The sequence below is a fragment of the Streptopelia decaocto genome (genome assembly GCF_964273445.1).
Source record: "Streptopelia decaocto genome assembly, chromosome: 4".
Lineage (NCBI taxonomy): Eukaryota > Metazoa > Chordata > Aves > Columbiformes > Columbidae > Streptopelia > Streptopelia decaocto.
The window spans coordinates 44,690,955-44,702,824 of record NC_138658.1 but is presented as its reverse complement, the minus strand read 5'-3'; the positions used below and the strand labels follow the sequence as shown (position 1 = coordinate 44,702,824).

Here is an 11,870-nt window from a genome sequence, read left to right as displayed (position 1 = left end):
GGGAGTAATCGTGATAATGGCAGAGGTTGGCTTTCTGTAAACGAGCAGACGTTTGGGCCTTATTGTTGGAAAACTAGCTGCCTGTTGCATAATGATTACCCCTGTTTCCTAAATATAGAAGATTATTTACCCTGAGTGCTCAAACTGTGCCTTACGCTTAAATTTAACGCATCAAAAGAGTGCAGGTGTTCATATGGTAATTTGCAACCTATTGGCCTGGGCTGCTTGCAGTGGGTGCTCCTCGCTGCTACAGCCCTTTAGCTCTTCTCCAAACGGAGCACTCCCCGGCCGCGCGGGCACGGCTGGGGCCAGCCGAGGCCAGCTTCTCCTTCCGCGCCTGGAGCGGGGCGGGCGCGGCCGCTCCGCGGGGCGCGGCTGGCGGGGCTGGCAGGGCTGGCGCGGCGGTGGCCCGGGCGGCCGTTGGCTGTTGCCATGGCGCCGGCAAGCCGGGGGAGCCCAATGAGCGGCCCGAGGCCGTGCTGGAAGGACCAGCCATCTTGCTTATGGGAAACAATGTGACATATTATGCTGTGCTTTACCGGGGAATAAACAAAAATCTCCTCGGAGGAAACGGAAGAAACGGGCATATTAGTGAGTAATTACAGCGGCTTAGCGTGTTTACGAGCTGCCATTTTGGCAAGAGGGTGACTGCCGGTCCTGCTGGCTGATCGGAGGAGGTGGAATGCAGGGTGATAATGCTGCATATCTGCTGTCAGGCAGCGGAGCGAGGTTTTGTCTGGTAAAGGCAAGGTTTCTCTGCAGTGCTATCTCAGCAGCTCGCTAGCCACTCCGAGTGGAAGCCTGTGGTCCCGGCGAAGGGTGGTGCCCGTCCTTCTGCTCCTGCTACGGTGTGTGTGTGTGTGTGTGTGTGAGCGGCTGCTCCCGGGAAAGCGGCGCTGCTGCAGGCGCAGGTGTGTGCGGTTCGTCGGGGCTCTGGGCTGCGGGCTGGACAGAAGCTCCTTCCCAGGCTTAACGTGCTGCTTTATGAGCAGATTGGCTTAGGAGCTTTTGCCTCTGGACTCTTCCACAAAAGGAAGCTGCTTGTGCATCTCGGCTTGTGTGAGAGAGGTACGCCTTTGCAAGGACTATTTCGGTTTTTGTAAAATAAAACTGAGCAAAACTTCACGCAAGGAATAAGCTTCTTCAGGTATCTTTGCATTTAAAGGTTGATTTGGTCAGTGGCTTGTTCTGAGTGGTTGCTGAATTAATCGATCTGATTGCATTTTTGTTAAATATTTCAATGGGATGTTCCATATGGTTCCTGATTCAGAAGGATGTTTATAATTGTTGCTAAAATTTTATGCGTGCATTTTCTACTAAAAGGAAAAGATTTTTTTTTTTTTTTTTTTTTTTTTTTTTTTTTTGCTTTTCATTGTGGTTTTTACCATCAGGATAGCGTAGGTACAATAAAATGATATAGCACTTGCGAGCACATTTGAAAAGCCTGACATCGAGTCCATCATTACTGAAATTCATGCATTGTGTTCTGTCTCAATGTAACTAGATTTAAATTGTCCAACTGCTGCTATGCAGTATGTAGGTCATAATAAAAAGCAGGTTTTTCACCAGCTTTTGATGGACTGCATGCCCCAGTGCTATGGTTGATTAGTTTGTGGTACTTGTACTGTTAAGAGTAGTGGTATTACAGCCAGCTCACACCTCCTTTTTAAAGATATCGCACATACCGTGCTAGACAAGAGCACAACACACCCATTGTGTCCCTCCGTTTGGCGTTCAATGAAAGGAAGGAAACCAGCACTCCACATGGAGCACAAGCACATTAATAGCACAAGATGGTTAAACTTCCATTGAACAATCTCAGTGATTTTTGAGATAGGCTAGAGAAGCTACAGAAAATAAAAACATAAGGAGAAATGGAAGGTAATAATTGAAATGGCAGAGGTTTTCTGACTGGGACTATATGGTAATGCTGTAGATTTTCAGTGCAAAATGAATTGTTCTGAATAGTTATTAATGATAACATATCTGTTTTAGAGATGAAAACTGTAATTAGACCTAGGTCAATAAAACTGCAAACCATCAGTACAGATAACATTTATATTAAAACTAGCACTTTATGAACAACCAGCTGTATTCTCACGCAGTAATACAGTTTCTGAATTAGCTGATATGCTGATATGAAATACATTAAATTATTCTGACAAGTGAACCAAACATTCTGATTCACCTTGCATCTATAGAAAATTTAATTATATTGTGGTCTTAAATCATTAATGATTATGTAGATTTAAATCACACTGAGATGAGCCATTTGTTTGTACAGTTGAGTGGGCATGAAATCAAGAATTTGAGGTCTGGTATCTTTATAGTTAAATTAGTAACCAATGCTCTGTAATAAGGAGGCAAATTCCAATGTGTTATTTCTCTATATATATCCTGCAAAGGTATTTGAACAAGCATGTTCAGCAACTATCCCCCAAATGAGATATTGCATTTGGAAACAGCAATATAGAAATGGATTGCTACCATGCATTTTGTCCATTAGAAAAACTCCATCTTACTTGAATCATTCCAGGATTTTGTTATTTAGTGAATGCACACCCCAACTTCTTTTGCTGTATCTCTGTGTAGGAGTCATATGGTAAGTTGTTTAGAGAACAGCTTTCATCTGTGTTCTATAAAGTGGAATGCACATTTATAGTGTGGGGCTACATGGATATTTAGGATTGAGTCTCTAATTATAGTGAAAATTATAAACAAGCAGAGCTGGTATTTCCTTTAAGGTGTTTGTAAGCCTTTAACAAAGAGATAGAGAGCTTTTGTTATAACAATATGAAATATGGATATAGCAGTATTCAAGAAGTGAACAATCTTGCAGTTCAAGGTGGACATAATGTCACTGTGAAGGATTTAGGGTTTAAGAAAACAAGTGAAGACTATCTATGACTAATAACTAAACAGCGTACACCAATTATGTGCTGATAGATGTGACTTATTTGTCCATATAATTTAAAGCAATATTCTCTACTCTTTCCATTCTGCTTTTCTCCCTTTGTCTTTTTTCTCATATCAATTCCCACCTTCCCTGTTTCCTTACTGTCTCTTTGGCAACATCTGATCCTCTCAGAGCTATTTGTGAATCAAATCAGTGACTGTCAGTAATGGCCATGGAGGTGCTGCAATAGAATCTGGCGTGGAGGAAGAATTTAAATGAGTTAGAGGTAAGAAACCGTAATGAAGTAGGAAGTGTATCCAGTATGAACTAGTTCCCCGTGATGTAGGTATAAATGTGTAGAATTGGGTCACTGATGTAGAAATCAAATGGGCATGAAGAGAGAGGGACATATTTCATCCCATGATGAAATGAAGTGTACTTATAAACAGAAGGCTTACAAGAAGACCTTGACAATAATATAACACAGGACAAACTGGGTATTTTTGCACTGGAAAGGGTGACAGTGAGTTCCAATTGAAGTCTAGAAGTTTTTCGGGTTTCAGTGTAGCCATAGTTTCTATCCAAGAGATGATTATACGTGATCTGTAAGTCTGTATGTTATGCAAATTAAGGCTCTCTCTTGGTCAGCAGTTAAGTAAATAACATCAGCTGTCATACTTTAACATTACGGTCACTTCTAACATTTTTTTAGGTGAATGACCTTTGAAGGTGACTCTGGGCCCACGTGTTGTGCTCAAAAACAGGATACCAACAAAGCAAAAACAGGCAGATATATCCTAACATGCTGTATCGTAGCAGGTGCAAATAGTAATAGAAATGAGAGAATAGGATGACCAAAGAAGGTAGAATGCAGTGGTGTAACAGTTTTCTGTATGTTGTTTGTTTAAAAGAATCAACTTTGTGCAAACAGTGATAAGCATCAAACAGCTATGCAGTCTGTGGAGCACAATAACCTTTGGAGAGCTAGTGTGGGAGTCTGTTACTTACCCTCAACCTGTGGACTATTGTCTGTATACTTACATATATGACCAACCTGTGAGTAACAATACAGATGGCATGTGCCCAGGGAAAACACTCAGATATCAAATTAGGGTACCTTGTATAATGTTACACTGTGGAATGGCTGAATGTCAATTCTGTATCAGAAGGATCAGGTATTGAATATAATACACCAATGATGAGGATGCATCACGGAGCAGGATAATTGCATCAGATGTGACCTTGAAACAATGTTTCTGCTCCAATGAGTCTATCCACACAAACATGGAAATAAAAATTGACAATTCCTCCTTGTTTATAAAAAGAATTTTACAAATGTATACTTTGGTATGCTGTCCTACTACTCTGATCCTTTCCCATGTCATTATTTCAGTATTGCATTAAGCATGTTACTTATTGCCAGTTTCTTTACTGTTGGATGTAGTGTATAGCTTCCTATTTGAGAGATATTCTGTCTGTGTTCATTTTTCTTCAAGTAGTGTCTTGTCTTTTCATGAAAGTGTTTTGACACAAGTTGATCTTTATGAAATTATGAAGCTTCTTAACATTCTAGGGCTAAAACAAAAGCTAAAAAGACTTTCAAAGGCACTGAGGTAATGGAAAACTTTACATATGGGAGGGAGAAGGGGGAGACGTAAATACTTAGAAGGGCAGCATGTATCTTGAGTGAAGGCGTGCTGGATGACCACATTCTAGATCTAATTCTGCTTTCAGTTTTTTTGAAATGTGAAATGTATAAATGTATTTTTCTTCTGAGATGTATTGTTCCATAACAATGATACATCATAGCTAATGCTGCTGTAAAGCAGGAAACTCCAAAGATGGAGCCTTTTTTTTCTGTTTTTTCTAACTTCTTTCCCTAAATAGATTGATTTTATTTTTTTTTTTTTCCATCTTTTTGTACTGAATAAAGATAGTGTTCTGATTCATCCACCTTAATCACCAACCACCATCAGGGGGCTGAATAGCACAGATGTGGTTCTGTGTGCTTAAGTAACCTGAGTAACATAACACTTTTTAAAGAGTTGATGCTGAAGATCCCAAGCCTCTAAGGATGGGTGGAAAAAAATACAATGGTGGGAAAAGCAACCTTTCTTTCTCTGAATCTTTACTATGATCAAACTATACGCTAAACTTTTTCAGTAGCCTTTTCAGAAAATAGTTGTTAAAAAATGCTGGGACATAGAATAATAAAAGCTTTACTTATTTTTAGGACACTTGTTCTGCATTTTATATACAAGTATTAAAGCAGTGTAGAACTGAACTGTTTGATAGGGAACTAAATCTATCCCTAGTTTGGCAGCAGTTACTGATTAGCTAAATTTGTCCACAAATGTAGTGGTTTTTACTCTTTTGCTTCTTCAGGACCCAAAGGAAAAGGCAGGGATGCATGAGGAAACCCAAGGGAAATGGAATCAGTAACTGCAGTTCTCATACCTAAAAATCAAATTCATCCAGGCTTACAAAAATAGTAAAATGCATTGATTTCTAAAGGTTGCTTTTGCTTGCAGATTCAACAGTTATGTTAATAATCAATCAGTAGATCTGCATGAAGGTCAGAATAGGTGGAAGGGTCGTCGTGGTTTTTTCAAACAGTTTAAATACAATGGGTCCGGTTCTCTTTTTTTGAGCAGTATCAATAGGTGAAGTCTCAGTTTAACTGCAGCAAGCTGAAAAGTGGTTTTAATGCTTCCTAAGAGTCTTAGGGTTGGATGGTGTGGCCCATGATGAGAAAGAGGTAGGGACTGTGTCAAGAGCCGTAGAGTGTTCTTTTCAGCACATTGCCATGTTGTCTGAGGACTCAATACCTGTAGGATGAATGTAAAACTTCATCGCCATAGTGGGCCTTGAGTGTTACTGTGTTTAATAAAGGCACGTATTTCTCAGTGGGATAGGCACATGTGTGTGAAGCCATAGGAGGCACAGTGTTCCGCCTTGCAAAACGGCGTAGATATTACTTAAACATCATGTCAGTAGTAAGTGATGAAGGTGCAGAAGATGCAACAAGTTTTCCTATGTCAACAAGTTATAAGTATTTGTACCTGAGGTAAGAATTTGAAAGATAAATTAGCTAATTATAGAGATCTGATGGGTGTTCTTGACAAAATGTAGTGACCTATCTCTAGATTTAGCAATAAAGAATACCAATAAAAGAACAGAAATAGGAATTTCTGAAATGTAAATTGTAGAAGAGATATTAGTACATGAGTTTATCATATATAGAAAAGTCAGAATGAGTTATGAAAGCAGAGTGGTCAGATTTATATTTTTACTATGATTAATGAGATTAAATGGAAAAGCAGAGTAGACTGTACCACAAAACCTGTAAAAGTATAAATTTCAGTTCATAACAGCTAGGATTAAGACTACTTTGGTCTTTTGATTGGAATAAAATGCAAATACAAACAAAATATCTCACGGGTGTTTACAGCTAATCTCAAACTGGTTTGAATCTGACTAGAACAAGGTTATCCAGTAGGACTGACTTCCTAAAAGCTAATATTTTTCCAAAGTTTGTTTTTAGCAAGTGAGAGGGGGGAAGGGTGCCCATAATTCAGTTATCTGGATCGATTCTGATGTCAGAAAAATGCATGAACTAGAAATTATGTATGTTACTACAGGGAGCCTCTGTGCATATGAGCAGTATTTTTACTGCTTGAAGTGACCAGAAAGGAAAAATAGTGATTCAGGGCAACAAAACAAAGTGTGGAGTAGACAGTTAAATTGGATGCTTGAATGTTCTGTCTTTGAATGTTTATTTTATCTAAATATTTAAAAAATCAGGCATTGTTATAAAACAAAAAATATTTCCTTTTTTGTAAATGTAAATGTAAACGTAAACTGAAATCAAGATACTGTTGGCACCAAGTTTTCAAGCAGGTGCAAAAGGTGCATTTGTAAGGTACTAAATGCCCATTTTTACTGAATTTCATGTACTTTTGGGAACCTCAAACTCTCTACTGTGTTACGCAGATAATGAGAACTTTTGACGGTTCTTGAACTATGATAAATAAGAATGGATAAATAATGGATATGAGGTGATTCTCGATTGGTGAGAATTACAAGAATTGTATTTTAGGAAGGTTGTTTAGTAAATCTCTAGCACAAATGTTTTGCTCTCTCTGAAGCAGCCAGTATGGACCATCTTGAGGGGTGTGTTAATGGATTAGATGGCCCCACATTTGGTTGGGTATTTCAGCTGCTCTTGTGAAACATCATGCGACATGGAATTTTTGAATTTCAAAAAGACTGTAGCTTTTGAGGCAATCCTAAGCTGTAGTGATTGGCCTAGATGAAGTATATAATAAATAATTCCCTTTTGAACATACAGGTCACACTACTAACTTCTGTGTGTTTTGTGCTTTGCATGTGAATTCTGAAGCAGCTATTGTCTGATTTAGACATTAACCCTGTATTTTTTTCCTACTAATAGTAAGGATTTTAGAGACAAGCAGTAGCAACCGAAAACGATACCAGTGCAAAACACTTAATGTGTATCTTTTAAGTCACATATTGAGCATATACATGTCACTGCTCCTTCTAGCAAGTTATGCATTTTCCACATTTTAATAAGCAAATTCTGACAGAAGCCAGCAGTTACCAGTACAATTTTCTTTAATTTCTAGTGAATTTATAATGAACAAGCAGTGACATTCCTCCAGATAATCAAATTCATGGTAATTGCACTGTTTTTCTTTGGAGAAATCTGTAGTTGTTAGGAATCGCAAGGAAATAATAATTTCAGTGTGACTGGTGCAATCTAATGGTTAATTTGAATAAGTAAAATATAAAAGAGGCTAATCAAATGAAGTGCTACTGTATGAGAGCTAAGTGAGATGCTGACAGGTTTGACAGTAGAATAAAGACCAAACCAAAGACTTCGTTTTGACATACCTGCAGGTAATTAGGCAAATTCAAGTCTTTTAGCAGACCTCTTCTGTAAGGGTCACTTTACAGATACAGATCATGTAATTTGAGCCTTGCAGATTATTCTACTTTTAAACAAGTATGACAGAGAGGATTTTAATTCCTTATTTGCATAGCTGTAGATTTACACATTCACATGCTTTTGCCGGTGGCATTTGATTCACAGATGACTGATTTATGGTCTTGAGCAAAGGCCAGATTCAGCACACACTTTATCGTCAGGACTGCAACCTCTACAAAAATTGTTTGGAAGTCTGCACCTGTTCTTGTTAACATATACTATAGCCAAGCATTAGAAGGATGCCTTCCAGCTTGAGGCATTAGTTTTCTTATGAGCATGGCAAAAATAATTGCAGACATGTTATGCTAAATTAATACAGGTGGGAATTTGTTTACTTTTTAAATATTTAGTGGTGTAATTATCTTAAACATAATTCTCTAAAAATTACTCACTGCTTAGGTAAAAACCACAAATGAAAATAAGCATGTCAGGATGACTAAAAAAGCTGCAAAAAGGACAACAGCAAATAGATGTTACACTATTTCTGTCTAGATGGATTACGCTTTCAGTTCTGGTGTTCACCTTCTGGATCATTAGCCATCAGAAGAGAAAGGGCAGATGAATTTTTTCCTAATGAACAGCAAGTTCATCTGACTTGCTAGCTGAAAGGACACTCTTGTGTTTAACTAATTGTTTCTATCAGTATTAGATTATCACATTGCAAAGAAAGCATCGAAGTCAAGTTGTCTTTGCAATAGGTGCTGAATGTAAGAGATGGAACAAACTTGGTTGCAAAGGTAAACTGAAGAGCATGTTTATTGACAGGTGGCTTTGACCACTATTTGACCATGATCTGTTCTGTGATACCAGTGGTTTCCTGATGGCAAAAATGAAAATTTAAAAGGAATATGAGGAACAAGAAAATAGTAGCTTTGTAGATGAACTTGGGAAGTGTTCTTATGATGAAAGGCTACTGCTTCTTATGAATGGATGAAACTTCCGTGGGAAAATCTAAGCACGTATTGTCCAAAGTTGTGATGAGAGTTTTGGGAGTTGCAAGAGGAGACAGGAAGAGAATTATGAAAGTGCTTGAAAGGGAAGAGGAGAAAGATATAATTGCTGCAGTGAGAAGATGAGGAGCCAGCTGTATGTGCCCACTGTTCTGGGGCAGGGATGGGTGTGATGGCTTCAAAGCTGAAAACTAGACTGGTCTCGTGGGGTGCATTTTGCATAGATCAGAAAGTATTGCCTAAAACTGTGGGCCCAGATACTGTAGCTAAATTGTGTGATGACAGAGGCCAAACAATAACATTCCTGATGAGGGACCAAAAAAAAAAAATTCAGACTTCAAAAATGGCTGTGGAGAAATCAGTCCTGTCAGGAAAAGTTACAACACACTGCTTAGGAGAGCGAAGGGGAAGCAGGTGCTAGGAAAAATGAGCCAGGTCCTTGAGGAATTCACATGCTTGAGTATTCAAGTTCTTTTTTTTGTTTCTTTAGGTGTATTTGCATTCTAGTTAAATTTCTAATCTATGCACAGCGTGCCAGGGTGCACCACAGATTTTTTTTTTTTTTTTAATTGTTTGTTTGGTCTTCATATGTGCACTTAGGAATTCCAATTTGCAGTTTTGAAAACAAATTGATCCCTTCTGTGGTTTTATTCTTTATCTCACATTTTATTCTTGGGAGACTGATCAAGTCTTGGCTATTCATAAGCATGTTAGATGAAGCATTAGAAGTTTGGCCTGTGTTTTCAAATAGGTTGTTGTGTGAATATCCATTATGGAAATGGGACTCTCTCTAGCTGTCTGCCACAAAGAATGGAATAATGTGATTCTGAGGATAGGGATCAGGCAGTAGGCAGTTCGGAGGCAAGTGTAATAGTTCATAAAAGAAGTTGCTGTGGTATTTGGTTTAGCTGGCCACTCTAAAAGAAGGAACTTGATTCTGAGATTCTGAAGTCAGTACCCTGAACTATCTATGTAACAGTTATTTACACTGTGAACTATCTGCTCCTTCTGCTATGTCTATATATTTACTGATAATCCTCCGTGCTCATTCCTGTCCATTGGTTTTGTACTGAATTATTTTAACTAGGGCAAATTGTGTTAGAATGTTAGTGGGATAACTTGTGTGTTTTCTTTATATACACTTATGTAGTAGATATGCAAATGATTTATAGAAAGTGTCCATTCCTCAGAGCATGTACTTGGTTTTTAAATTATCAGCTGAGCTAGAAGTTTGAAGGTGTGTTGAATTCAAACATAGCATAGAAGAATAATTATATTGCAGGCTTTCTTGTGTGTAGTCCTCTCAGAAATCTGTGTAGCTCCACTGTCATCTTCAGTATTGTATATATTTTAGTTAGACTTCTAATGACTTGGTCGTCCAGTATGTTTAGGAACAACTTCTATTTAAGTTCATTAATAATGTATTTTTCTGAACTAATTGGAGATAATGCTGTGAAAGTTTCACATTCAACACCTAAAATTGTAAAAACATTCTCATCATGTATGTAAATTAAATATTCCTAGAAGATGACTCTCCTTTTGTTATTGGATTTATTTTCACCAGTGTTGGCATGTGGATAATTTTTAGTGAGCATCTTTGTAAAGACATAAAAGGATTTTTAGCTATTCAGTGCCCAAAAGCAAATAGGTTCATTAATGAACTTCTTCAGGGATAATTTTAGAACTCTGTTCTGAGGCCTCTACCCCGTTTTGGTGGGTACAGTTTACGACTGTAAAATTTGTACCCTTAGATTTGTAATACTGTGAAATCTAATTTCCTGTTTCTTATAATCCTATAATACTGTCTCTTCCTGCAAGTGCTGAAATTAAGATTCAGGTTTAGACTTGTAAGAATCTAGTCTGAATAAGACTCTTAAAAGCAAGGTCACGACTTCAAGGTAGTTGTTCTTCCGTGCCTTACCTCAAAGCTGGGTGCGTATAGTATTCTTTCCAAAGACACATTCTAAACAAGGAACTTAAAATGTATTTAAATGTTTGTTTGAAGGAGGAAGAGAAAAGTTTAGCAAAATGGATCTTACAAATGAAATTATTATAGACTATGGTATTTTCAGAAGTTCTTGTAGGTCTGTATTTTCTCCCTTTGAACGCAATAATAGAATTAATTAAAAATAGTTACAGGAAATTTGTGTGCTTTAAATGCCACTAAAAGGCCTTAGTATCCAGCTTTAGGTTCTATCTAGCTTTAGGTTCTGCCCAAAATGCCTAGTAAATGCTTTTTGGAGAATACTAGAAGGATTTAATAAAAGAAGGGTGGGGGGAAAGTGTTGCACTTTTGTCTATTTCTGCCACTTAAAATAATGTGTTGGTTGGGTTTGGCTTTTTAACTCACAGAGGCATTTAAATCTTATCGTTCTAATCATTATTATCTTATCATTGACACCATCTGAATGAATCTGCTAACCTTATTTACAGTATATTTATTACTGGAAATGGCTTTACATGTATATATACACAATTTTTTTAATATTATTTTTATGTCCTGGTATGTACATGATTAGTTCTGCCTCCTAAAACTTGATGAACATTGGAAGTTGCTTTCCCATTATGCTGTGCATTTCAATCTGGGATCCTACAAATGCTAACCTGACTTGAAAATTGAGGGCAGCGTGGTTTCGGTGTGTTATCGTGCTTAACTATGTGTGCTGTGTGAGACACACCTGAATGTTAGAAATGTCTTTAACAAAATCAAGGTAAGGGATCACCTTAGTTTCATGTAGATGATGAATCGGGAAATAGAGATATTGTGTTGTCATTACAAAGGCAACACTGTTTCAATATTGTATCAAAGAAGATTTTGTATGTTGTCTTCTTTAGGTATGGATCACATAACTGTTGTTGGCATAGAGTTTTGTTTATATTTCAATGTCATTTCTATTTTTAAAAGTACCATAAAACCAGTTTGAAGTACTAAATTTAGGGACAGTTTAGACGCCAACCTCAACTCACCTATTTCTGGTTCATTACACCAGTCTATTGTAAGCTGACTGTTATAAAT

The 11,870-nt window shown here is 37.6% G+C and overlaps 1 protein-coding gene across 1 annotated transcript in view; it reads left to right on the top strand.

The window, feature by feature from the left end:
* Nucleotides 1-809: 809 nt before the first annotated feature.
* The window catches only part of SORBS2 (sorbin and SH3 domain containing 2), a 156,515-nt gene continuing 145,454 nt past the window's right edge, over nucleotides 810-11,870 (top strand). The window contains exon 1 of the mRNA XM_082050899.1: nucleotides 810-911. The gene's annotated coding sequence lies outside the window, so the exon portion shown is untranslated. The remainder of the gene's footprint in view (nucleotides 912-11,870) is intronic.